Genomic DNA, 12301 nt, shown 5'->3' on the forward strand with positions numbered 1-12301 from the left:
GCTGATCTGAGCAACAGCTACAGGCTGATTCTCAGACATTATTGAATTGCAGAACACATGGCCTGGTCTTGGTTCAGTGTGGAAAGTGAAACATTTCCCATCCTGTTTCAAATAGACAGAGCCAGTATAGATGACATGGCACTGAAAATATGCGTTCACAAATATATTTAAAAAATATATTTATTATTATTTTATTAAAAACAATAAAATAATAAATATATATAATAAATATATATATGTATGTATATATATATATATATATTGTATGTACAGAACACTTCACTTCAGCAAGGGTTTGCAGTGAAGCACTATATCAGTAAGAGGAAGTGGAAATACATAAATTGAGGGTAACGTGCATTTGTGCATGCATGCGCTGACTCACAGCCACCTAAACACACATACACACACATGTACAGTACACACACTCATACAGACACTCGCACAGCAGTGTTGTCACTCACTGAGTCAAGACCACATGTCTGCTGTGAAGCCTTTTCTTCTTGACGAGCCGGCGTTATCTCACCGCTACAGTTGTGGCTTCGATGGCGGTGAGACATCCTGACTTGGAAAGTGAGACTCCATATCTTCAGCAACCCCACAAACCATAAACCACAGGCAGCAGCTTCTGCAGCCCAGCTTGCTGTGACTTCAAACACTAACAAGCTGGAATAACATTTTGCTTGGGGTGGCTTCCCTTGACGGCTCCCAGCTGCTGGCAAGCTGATGGGAGGAAGACAAGATTTATTACAGGCCTTGTTGCATTTGGATAAAACCTAACCGCGTCGTATAGAAACTGTGGGATCGCGGAATGTGTGATTACAGCTTCTCTCTCTCTCTCTCGCGCTCTCTCTCTCTCTCTCTCTCTCTCTCTGTCACTCTCTGGATCAACATGACGATGGAGTGCAGGTCAATCCATTGGAAAATCAATTTCCATCTCTCAGCTTGCGGCCGGCTCTCAGTGGCTGTTGAAAGCCTGGTGTGGAATTAAAATGACATTTGAGGTTGATCTGGAATCACTTTAAAATTACCTCCATTTTACATCACACAATGCGGCCTGGATGAAATACTTTACTGACAGCATAAAAGAGTTGGAAAAAATAGGCCAGGATTGAGTCTTCACACCTTGAGATGAGCTCCCATCCCACACAGCTTCCTCTTCCTCTGTTATGCTAGCTCGGCTTTACGCTGTGTGTCTGTGACGGATGTCATGCTATTTCATAACAGGAAGTGTGAGGTGTTGATGAACCGACGCGCTGACCCCAGAACACCCTCTCCGTGGGACTATACAGTACAGATGGAATGACAAAGAGCAGATATCTTTACAGCTAACAAAATAAACACCACCCAGACGTTTCAGTGACTACGCCGCACCATGGGAGTCTGCGTTTGATAAGTTCTGCACACACTGGCCAGAAGACAACATTGAATTCTCTCCAGTGAATCACCTACTTAGGAATGAATGCTGAATACACAAAAGGCCACTTATCTTTTTACCCAACAAGTATGAACAGACACAGGTTGGACAGGTTACAGCTCACAACTGCTGTTTCTTCACACTTGTGAGTCATGGAACTGAGAACAAGAGCGCATGCAATGTAGCTACAACCACAACACAAAACAGGAAGTGGGTTTGAAAGTATGTGGAGAGATTTGCAGTTACAAGAGGGCTTTGTGAGCTGTCACCATCACAGGATAAAGGTCAAGTATGCGCATGGGTGCACATCTGTGTGTGTGTGTGTGTGTGTGTGTGTGTGTGTGTGTGTGTGTGTGTGTGTGTGTGTGTGTGTGTGTGTGTGTGTGTGTGTGTGTGTGTGTGTGTGTGTGTGTGTGTGTGTGTGTGTGTGTGTGTGTGTGTGTGTGTGTGTGTGAGAGCGCACAAGTGTGTGTGTGTGTGTGTGTGTGTGTGTGTGTGTGTGTGTGTGTGTGTGTGTGTGTGTGTGTGTGTGTGTGTGTGTGTGTGTGTGTGCATTTTATGTATGGGTGTATGCATATAAAGCTATGTGCTCTGCTACATTTGCATGTGGCAGGGCATCCGTTCTCAGCTGCAAACACTCCGGCAGAGCAAATCTATCACATATGCGTCAATAGACAAGTTGCCCAGGGCTGGGAAACGATCTGATACTGTAACCTCATCTCCATCGTGCCATATTGTTCTCCAGAAGTAATCACTTTTACCTTCTCTCACCTTGAGCTCGGCGTGTAATTCAATACAGCGCTGGATCGGGTTTCATCAGACTCTGACCCTATCGATGACTTCCCATCAAATCACATTTCTAGTTTGAGCAGCACACTGGCTTGGCTCCCGGTGTTTAATAGGTTTGTAGCTGAGTGAGTGAGTTCTATCAGACGGCGCAACGGAAATCGATCGGTTTAGGTGAAGTGCCATTCATCCGGTGTAAAAAAAAAAATGCATGTGAGGAAACACTGATGAGACCACCCACCTGGATTTGAACGAGGGGAGAGAGACTGTGGCTTTAGCGCAATGAAGCCTCTAACCAGATAAATCTTTGCTTTCATGAACCACATAAGACAAGGCCTACATCTGCAGAACATTTCAGACTACATTTAGACCCGTCACAACTTGCAATTTAAACTTCACAGAGCTGTGAAGAGGTGGAAATTAGGGATTTGACTCCATGTGATGGAAAGTCATGTGGTTCAGAGAGCAGAATGAGTGAAGGACAGTTATTCATTTTTCTGTGTGGGCAGATTAAATAAGACACCTGCTGAATTTGCCACTCCACCCTGTGTGTGTGTGTGTGTGTGTGTGTGTGTGTGTGTGTGTGTGTGTGTGTGTGTGTGTGTGTGTGTGTGTGTGTGTGTGTGTGTGTGTGTGTGTGTGTGTGTGTGTGTGTGTGTGTGTGTGTGTGTGTGTGTGTGTGTGTGTGTGTGTGTGTGTGTGTGTGCATGTGTGCGTCAGTTACTGAACCCTGGACTAAACAGTTCTGGGGCAGTCACGTTGTGCTGCATATTTTCAAACTAGCTCAGAGCCTCTCATTGTTGTCGTTGTAATAAGGCCATAGCCCCTCACTTGTGCATAGTATGAGTAAGCCGTGTGTGTGTGTGTGTGTGTGTGTGTGTGTGTGTGTGTGTGTGTGTGTGTGTGTGTGTGTGTGTGTGTGTGTGTGTGTGTGTGTGTGTGTCCCAGACAGGCTAAATGAAGTAAAGAAAATCATTATGGGGTTTGATGTTTATGCTCTTTGCTTTTTGTTGTTGTTTTTTTTAACCTTCCCCTTTCACATTACTTTGATTTATAATGGCCAGCCAGGCTGCATTGCACTAAAAATAACGAAGGAGCAGCACTCGTGCCGCTGTGATTGTATTGATTTTGATAGCTGGCCCTGGTGTTTGCGCGGCTCGGGGCGTATTTTATCGAGAGCAGTAAAATAACAGAGGGGATGGGCTGGAAGTTCTCTATGTATACCAATCAGAATTTATAAATTGCTCCATTACCTTTATTTCCCTTGGTTACTCTGGGAACATTAGCAATTATTCTCTCATGGGCTTGGCTCATAAAACTAATAATCTGGTGATTTAGTGCCTCGTGGCACAGTGCACCCGGCCTAGCCGCCTCTAATCCATTCATCTTGCCACCTATTAGTTTTATTTTGGAGGGACAAATTGCTTTCCAAGAGAAAATGGGTCAATAGGTGTCCTCTATTAGAAATTGCTAACAATGTAATGTTTTTTTTCTTCCTGTGTGTGTGTGTGTGTGTATGTGTCTGTAGCTCCCACAGAATATAGTGCTGCCTGATTATCATTCTATTTGCATACTGTGAGGTTGCCTCAATTATCTTTCTTGGGCTACATGACAGAATTGCAAATAGCCAAGGTTATATATGCAATACTTGATTTATGCTCTATTTCTTGCAGGGCTGTTCTCCTGCATGTGTGTGTGTGTGTGTGTGTGTGTGTGTGTGTGTGTGTGTGTGTGTGTGTGTGTGTGTGTGTGTGTGTGTGTGTGTGTGTGTGTGTGTGTGTGTGTGTGTGTGTGTGTGTGTGTGTGTGTGTGTGTGTGTGTGTGTGCGCGTGTGCGTGTGTGTGCGTGTGACTGTGAAATAGTGCTTGTTTCTGTGGGTTCATGTGGGTGCGCAAGGCAAGCAGCTTTGTGCTAGCAGGTGTACTGTGTGTGTGTGTGTGTGTGTGTGTGTGTGTGTGTGTACGTGTACGTGTACGTGCGTGCGCTGCAAAACAAGTAAACATTGTCCTATCACTTTTTGTGGTATCTGATCATGGAGATGGATGTCAACGTATTTTGAGGCGAGAAGACATTCTATTGCATGGTGGCTTCATCCCACTGTCCCATTAGCAGCTCCCCAGGGGACAAAGACAGAGACCTGGAGGATGGGGGAGATAGCCTCAGATTAGCTCATAAATCACAGCTGCTCCGGGGAACCAATGCAAAACAGTGACATCATCACTTTGAGACTCTGCTGCCCTGTGCTGTGGCTGACCATGCAGTTAGCTGAGAGGAGTTGGCAGCAGCCTGTTTTCTAAAAGCCTATGATATACTGTCACATATTTATGGTCTAAAAAAAAACCCTCCCGAGCTGTGAGGATTATATTTAACACCATCTAGCACCTTGTTGAGCTAGTCGTTTCAATGGCCTCTCATATTTAATCTGTCAATTACACAGCCTCTTTCTGCACCATCTGGGAATGAAAGCACTGCATAATGAAGCTGGAGACATAAGATGAGGCCGTTGCATGTGTTTGATGTCACTTTTGATTGGGATTACACAAATGCGTGCATTCTCCTAGAGTCTGCCTTAGTGCCTTGTTTTTAAAAATAGCACAAATCCTGCAGTGTGCACTGCTAGGGAGACGCTGGACAGACGCTACGTTAGCTATGAAGTAGCTGTTTGTGAGGCCCAGTGTGGTGCTGGGTCTGTAATAAGGCCTGTGGATCCTTCCTTCCCTCCCACACACTCCACCCCCCCCCCCAACAAACACACACTCGCTCGCTCTCTCATTCCCTCTCTCTCTCTCTCTCTCAGAGGTCTGTGGTCACACAGCTGGCCGAGTCTGGCCAACCGCTGTAACCTCACCACTTCCCCTCTCTGGGTGGGATGACAGAGAGAGGGAGAGAGGGAGGAATAAAGATGGAGCAACTGGGGGAAAAGAAGGGAGGAGGGGTGGCCTTCAATTGGTCACTCACCAGACGTGGCCTGCCTGTCTGTCTATCTGTCTGTTTGGATGGAACGTGCTGTACACACAGCAGAGGGATAGAGGGAAGTTCAGAAGCACAGGGAGGGAGTGTTTATGTGTCCTAAAATGACCCTTTTAGACCCATGTTGCATTCTGTGTCCCTGTGCACCACACAGGCCGCTGTCACACATCAGCTGCCCGGAGGTACAGACAACTGACAGGGACTGCTGTGGTCTCTCCACACACACACACACACACACACACACACACACACACACACACACACACACACACACACACACACACACACACACACACACACACACACATGCTCTCTCTCTCTCTCTCTCTCTCTCTCTCTCTCTCTCTCTCATATACACACATACGCACACAGAGCACTGACTTTGATCTTGACTGGGTTCCGTCCTCTGCCTTCAGTATCACTTTGCACGTCTGCAGCTGACAATGAAAACAACCGCTGTTCGTGTGTGTGTGTGTGTGTGTGTGTGTGTGTGTGTGTGTGTGTGTGTGTGTGTGTGTGTGTGTGTGTGTGTGTGTGTGTGTGTGTGTGTGTGTGTGTGTGTGTGTGTGTGTGTGTGTGTGTGTGGGGGGGGGGGGGGGGGGGCTAAATGGAAGCGGACAGCTTTAATTCCACTTTCTTTTAGCGACTAGATTTAGATGGCAGAGAGAGAAAGCAAATCGCTTCCCTCGGCCCCAGTAGCTATGGGTCCTCCTTTGTCAGAGCAAAGAGGGCGGAGGGGACGTATTTGTCACAGCAGGAGGAGTCAGGGTGGTCCCTAGGTAGCTCGCCCCTGTCCTCGGCAGCCTCTGCTGATGTAATCTGCCAGACTAAACCCTTGCTTTTACACAGAATCCAGAGATGAGATAAGAGGCCCCAAGGATACCTTATCTGCTGCTATCAGAGGCGAGGAGTGGAGCAAACTTCCCCTTTTTCTTTCTCCCTGCTCTGTCCTAGAGCCTCGTCTGCTCCTTCGGACTGCAACAGCAGATTTGTGTAATGACATCAGAGGGAGACTGAGGCCTGGCGACAGTGGCCCAAAGGCGCCCGGATCGTAAACCTAATTGGTGGCTGTCGCAAGTTAACTGCGTAGCAAATTTCCACATTCTCTCCCTGTGTCACTTTAGTATAGTCACAAGGCTGAGAGATAGGAATAGCCACACATTATACACATCAATGCAGCTCATATCGTTTGGTCGTGAGTCGTAGGGTTGAATGGATGTTTTGGTGGAGTGTAGATGGGTGTTCTTTATGCAGCTGATTTAACCACATTAACCCTGACCTCCTTATTTTGGGCACATTTATAAAAATATTTAATAATAATAATAAAAAAACAAAAACAAAAAAACAATGAAATAGCAAAAATAGAATATATACATTCTCACAACACAATGTCATGTGACTCTTTGTGAGCTTGTAGATTGGTTGTTTTTGCTATTTGTCATACGATGAAGTATAGGGCTTTAGTGGTTAAGCATTTCAGCACGGGAATGTAGATTATGCCTTTATTTCTCCATCGTCAATCAGCACAGCGATTCATAGCCTCTGCCGGGCTTGTTGCATGGTTAGCGGAGCTTTGTACAGGGGTCTGGGGATGAACATGAGGATAGGTAACTAGGACGTAATGAGGGGGATGATGTGCACATTTACAAAGGATCTTTGGCTCCTTCACCCGAGGAGCCATTATAATGATGTGTAAGCTGCCTCGGTTACACAGCCATAGACATAGAACGCAACCACAGTACCTCTGCCGGAGGCAGCCCTTACGCCACCACATTTAAAAATACTGCATTTGGCCAGGCCAATCGGCCGGCTCCATAGTCCAGGGTTAAGCGGCTTCCCGACCTCAGAGCAAGGGGTCAGCGTGGGGGAAAAACATCACACAATAGCCACAATTGCAGCCCTCAAACATGAAAAGTCTCTTTTTATTTTTGACAGGCTTCCCACTTCTAATGGCCGGGTCTACGTGCTGCATAAACAAACAGTGAGGCTTGGTCTGTGCAGGCAGCCAGCAGCGGTGGCTTTGGTGGTTGAGCTGGATTACAGGCTGCGATGGAGCTGCGGTTTGCATGGCACACACTGAGCTCCACTCAGCCTCTGTGACAGTCAATTGAGCTCTCTCCCACTTCTCTAACAGCTCAATGGTGACTGCAACATTTCCAGATGTCTGGGCTGTGGCTTCCGCAGCAGCCAATCCACACTGTGGGGCTCAGTGAGGTGCAAGATATTCCCTCAGACTACTGTTTAGCTTAATATCGTCAGACTGTTTTTCTTTGCGATTCACATTCAATCCAAGTCTCATATCTGTTCTTTTCTCATTCCAGTGGTAGATATATGAAGATATATGAATTATAGTCTTTTTTATATATAAAACTGCCTCATTTGGAACAAGATATACTGTATATCAGAGTATAAAACTTAAATGCAAGCTCAGGAGTTTTCTGTATATCAAACAGTTATACCCAAACCCCATCTCCACATATAGCTCAGTGTGCATGCGTGTGCACATGCGCGCGCGTGTGTGTGTGTGTGTGTGTGTGTGAGTGTGCACGCGAGTGTGTGCAACTGCAACGGTTGCACCTGCCTTCACTCCTCCTACTCTTGCTGCAGTTCCTCCCCTTGCTGAGGCCGCTAACGAGAGCAGCTTTAATTAGTGCCAGCAGATTCTCCTGCTAACTGTACTCAACTTCATTAGCCACTGTCAACAGGCCAAACAAGGCTAGCACATAAACACAGCTCATTACCACTCACTCCTATCCACTCCTCTCTCCTCTTCCCTGCTCCATAACACCCCTCTATCCGTCTTGATCTTTTGTGTGTATGTGTGTGTGTGTGTGTGTGTGTGTGTGTGTGTGTGTGTGTGTGTGTGTGTGTGTGTGTGTGTGTGTGTGTGTGTGTCTATATCTATATCAATATATATATATAGATATCTATATATATACCACCCCCCACACACACACACACACACACACACACACACACACACACACACACACACACACACACACACACACACACACACACACACACACACACACACACACACACACATTTCGTAATGAATTACCTCCAGTGGGAATGGATGGGAAGGGTGGGGGTCATTTTTCAGTCCCCTTGGAGACTGTGCCACAGGCAGCTTTATAAACAATAAAAATGTATAAGGAAAAAAAACACAGCTGCCTGTTTTTCACTTTCACTTTATTAGGTGGAAACATCAGCGGCTGAAATGATCCGTATTTCACACTGAGAAATCCAACATTTGGAGGTCATTATCCAAGCGGGTGATGTGATGGTAGATATCAAATGAGTCTTAATCACGAGACAATGACTCAGAATCCATCACGGCGTTGAATAGACGACACGAGCCCGTGTGAAATCCATCCCACGCATTGATTTATTCTCTGACCCATAAATCTAAAGCGTATCACAATTAACTTTACAGCTCGCATCAAAATACATTGATTGACCCCAGCACAATCTTTAACAACAAGATCAATTTTCCTAATAAGGATTCCTGATGGTCGGGCCCGGGTTTATGCATCCCCCATGGTAGATCTGGCAGTGCATGATTAACATGGTGCCAGTACATTCAATCTTGGCTCACGAGAAGGAGTGATTTATGAGCCTGCAGAGGGTAAGCTTTCATGACATCACTTTCCTTTCTGGAGACTTGTGTATGTCGCATGTAAATGTGATCATTTGCCTAGGCCCTATAGTCAATTATCCCTCCATCCCTAGCTCGGTTGGGCTGACAGCGTGTGGCGTTTCAACACTGTTTGGATGGTGATAGAGAGATAACCCCGAGCCTTGTTAGATTTCCTGACAGGCATGGCTTGTCAGCCTGTGGTTTTGAAACCTTCCCCTAATCGAAAAATCTCTCGAAGCGAGCCAGTGGATTCTGCAGGAGCGAACGTCATCAGAGCCTTTCATGTTCCCTGGCTGGAGGGAGCGGAGAGGAGGAGAGAGGACGGGGGAGATGGGAGTGGGGGTGTAGCTGTAGCAGGTACACTGTGCTCTTTGTTTACCCTTTCTCTTACCAATCTGCTGCACAGATGGCCAACAATTATTTCTCTGTGTGCGCATTGCCGCTGGCGAGCCACCAGCTTTTTGTGGAGATTGGTGTAATCCTTTATTATTTATGATTGTCTGGGTTTTCTTTTCTTTTTTTCCTTTTTCTTTTTTGGATCGAGATTGAACACAATCTGTTGAATAACTGAGCGGAGAGGAGGGAGGCAGTGGAGTGGAATGAAATGCAAACAAAAGGGCTGGAAATGGAGAAGTCAGGGCAACCATAATGAAGATGTGATGCTCGCTGTTAGCAGAACCACGGCCGAATCCAGCACACTTTAATCCCATTAACACAGGCTAAATATACCATTTGTTTTAAGCTTGCCAGTGGTAGTGTTTATGCTAATGCTCGGTCGCTCTAGGCGGTTTTAGAAGACTTTTGGAGGGCACCGGCTAATAATTAGATTTAATAAGGAAGTCAATTTCCATCCTCATTTGAAATAAAAAAATAAGAGGATTAGCCTCTCATAGGAGAGGCATTAATTTGTTGATGTGGTCTTGCTCCCTCTCAGGGGCGCTGCTTCCATAATTCTTTAACCCTTAGTGTCCTTTCGTATATAATTCATGGGGAAAGAATTACACTGATTGCCCTTTACTTGGGTGAAACAACTTAAAAGCAATTGATCTGTTGAAAGACATACTATACACTGCTGCAGACTCCCTACCTATTTAGCAGATACTCTTTCTGCAGAATAGCATGGTGCCTGGGCAGTGGTTATGGGATTGATGTGTATAGGTGGTAGTATTCTGACCTGCCCTGTCCAGCAGAGCTCATCATCCCAGTCGGCTGTGCTGGGCTCGGCTCATGAGCAGTGGGTTCCAGCTGGAGGAACTCTCTGATCTCCTGTCAGAAAGGCTGGCTTTCTCTCTGTGGCCCTGATAACTTCCTCTGCTCTCTATTATTTCCCCCATTCCCGGCCAAGCTCTCTCACCCCCTCCCTCCCTTCTCCATCTCTTCTTTTCAACTTAATAATGGAATCAAGTACCCCTCCTGAGCAAGCAGCAACGCCGGGCTGCTGGCTGAGGAATCATTTTCACCGAGCATGTGTCAGTCAGCAGGTATAGAAGCACTTGTGTGGAGTCAATTTGGCATGGAGGAGGAAGGCTATATTACTGTGTGCCAGGGAATATGAAATGCTCCTCAGAATGGCAGTGGTGAAATGTGGTATACGTGGACAGACATGTGTGAGACCTCTAATCCACACGTTTCTGCTTCCTGGGATATGGGACCCGGTCCAATGTCTGTGATTGGTGTTCATTATATTACAGATGTACCAATGATAATGGTATTTTGTGATAAAGTCAGGATGACACCAAATTCCACCACTAGAATTATACAAAGCTACTCAACTGTACTCAGTTTATTTCTCCCTTCATTCCATTATCAGAATTAAAAGCAGCCCAACTTAACTGTTCAGCTATTTTGTCCTCAGTCGCATTTCGTCTACATGCTGTTCCCTTGACAACGTACTTTCTGCCAGACAGTCATGTGAAGCCATTCCCATATCATGTGAATGTAATCATGAACCATAACTGAATTTCGTCCCAAAGAACTTTTAATCACATCAGCCATTTAGCAAACTAGATTAGAGTGACAAAATCTTTGATGAGGAACGCAAGTTCCCCTCAATCAATTAGTAGCACTTGATCACTGATTAGTTGAATGGTTAGTGTTTTCATGCTATTTGTGTCCTCACTAATGGAACACATCCAGGAGGATGCAACTTGGGCCAGCTGTGTGCCTCTAAAGTAGGCTTTAGCCTTTAAATATCTACAATTGAAATAAATACTTTAATAACAAAAGAAGAACAAAATAGCTATAATTGGCATGGTTTGTCATCATCACATGGCCGATGCAAGAGTGATGCAGCCATGCAACCTCCGAGCCAAGTTTTTCGATGTGGCACTTGTGACTGCTGATTACACCAGTGCAAAGGGTGTGTGAAGGGTTACCATGTGCTGCCCCCAGCCCTCCGGAAGTGGGTCGCTGAAATGGAGGGGATAAGAAGACAACTGGCCACCCTCCAGCTCTGGTGTGAATGGTGGACATGCAACAATCACACATGGAGATAGCAGCTTTGTGTATGAGGATGACGCTGTAGAGCAGGAAGTGTTGGGGTATCAGCTGTTGTAAGAGTCCTGCTGGTTCAGCACTAGGACCTGTCACTGATGAAACACAGGGAACAAACACGAAACACTGCTTTCTGTGTCCTGGGCACATGGTATATCAGTGTATTGTGTACCTTCCTTGTATAGGCCTGGCCTGTGAACGTGCACAGCAGCACCATGTGGCCTTTGATCTGAATTATAATCAAGTGGGTTTTATACAATGAGTGATTCATTGAAAGATGAGGCTCTCTTGGTCTCTTGCTATATGCACAGACAGCCAGCCAATAAAAGCTCAACTCAGTTTTACAGTTACACTGATAGATATTTTCACCATCATGTGGCCAAGCTTGATGTTACCAACCATGTGGTGTTCGTTTAATAAACCAGTTTCCTGACAATGATGTTATCACAGATGTACCCACAGCACTTGGCTTTGGTTTCATTTAGTACCAAGAGGTTTTCATCTTTAAATGACACAGCTATATGCTTGCTCTGAATAATTTTAAATGTGTCTGATTTCAACACTGAGAACTGGAGCTAGCATTACACACGTATCACATCTTTGTAAATCATAACACACACAATGGTAAAAATGGTAAATGTATATAGCGCTTTTATCCAAAGCACTTTACATAGATTGTGCATTACATTCACCCAATCACACACACATTCATACACCGATGGCGGAGGAAACCATGCAAGGCACGAGCCTGCTTATCGGGAGCAATTAGGGGTTCAGCGCCTTGCTCAAGGACACTTCGACACTAACTCTGGGGGAGCCCGGGTTCGTACTGGGAACCTTCCGGTTGCCATCCGGCCACTCTACCCTTGAGCCACTGCCGCTCCACAAGGCACTTCGTCAATTAATCGATCAACTATAGTGATTAACCGGGGTCTACAGGCATCATTTTATTGCTTTATTGTAACTAGCTGAATTACATCAATTATTGATCGTAA

Source organism: Gymnoscopelus microlampas (genome assembly GCF_963454915.1).
Source record: "Gymnoscopelus microlampas genome assembly, chromosome: 6".
Taxonomy (NCBI): domain Eukaryota; kingdom Metazoa; phylum Chordata; class Actinopteri; order Myctophiformes; family Myctophidae; genus Gymnoscopelus; species Gymnoscopelus microlampas.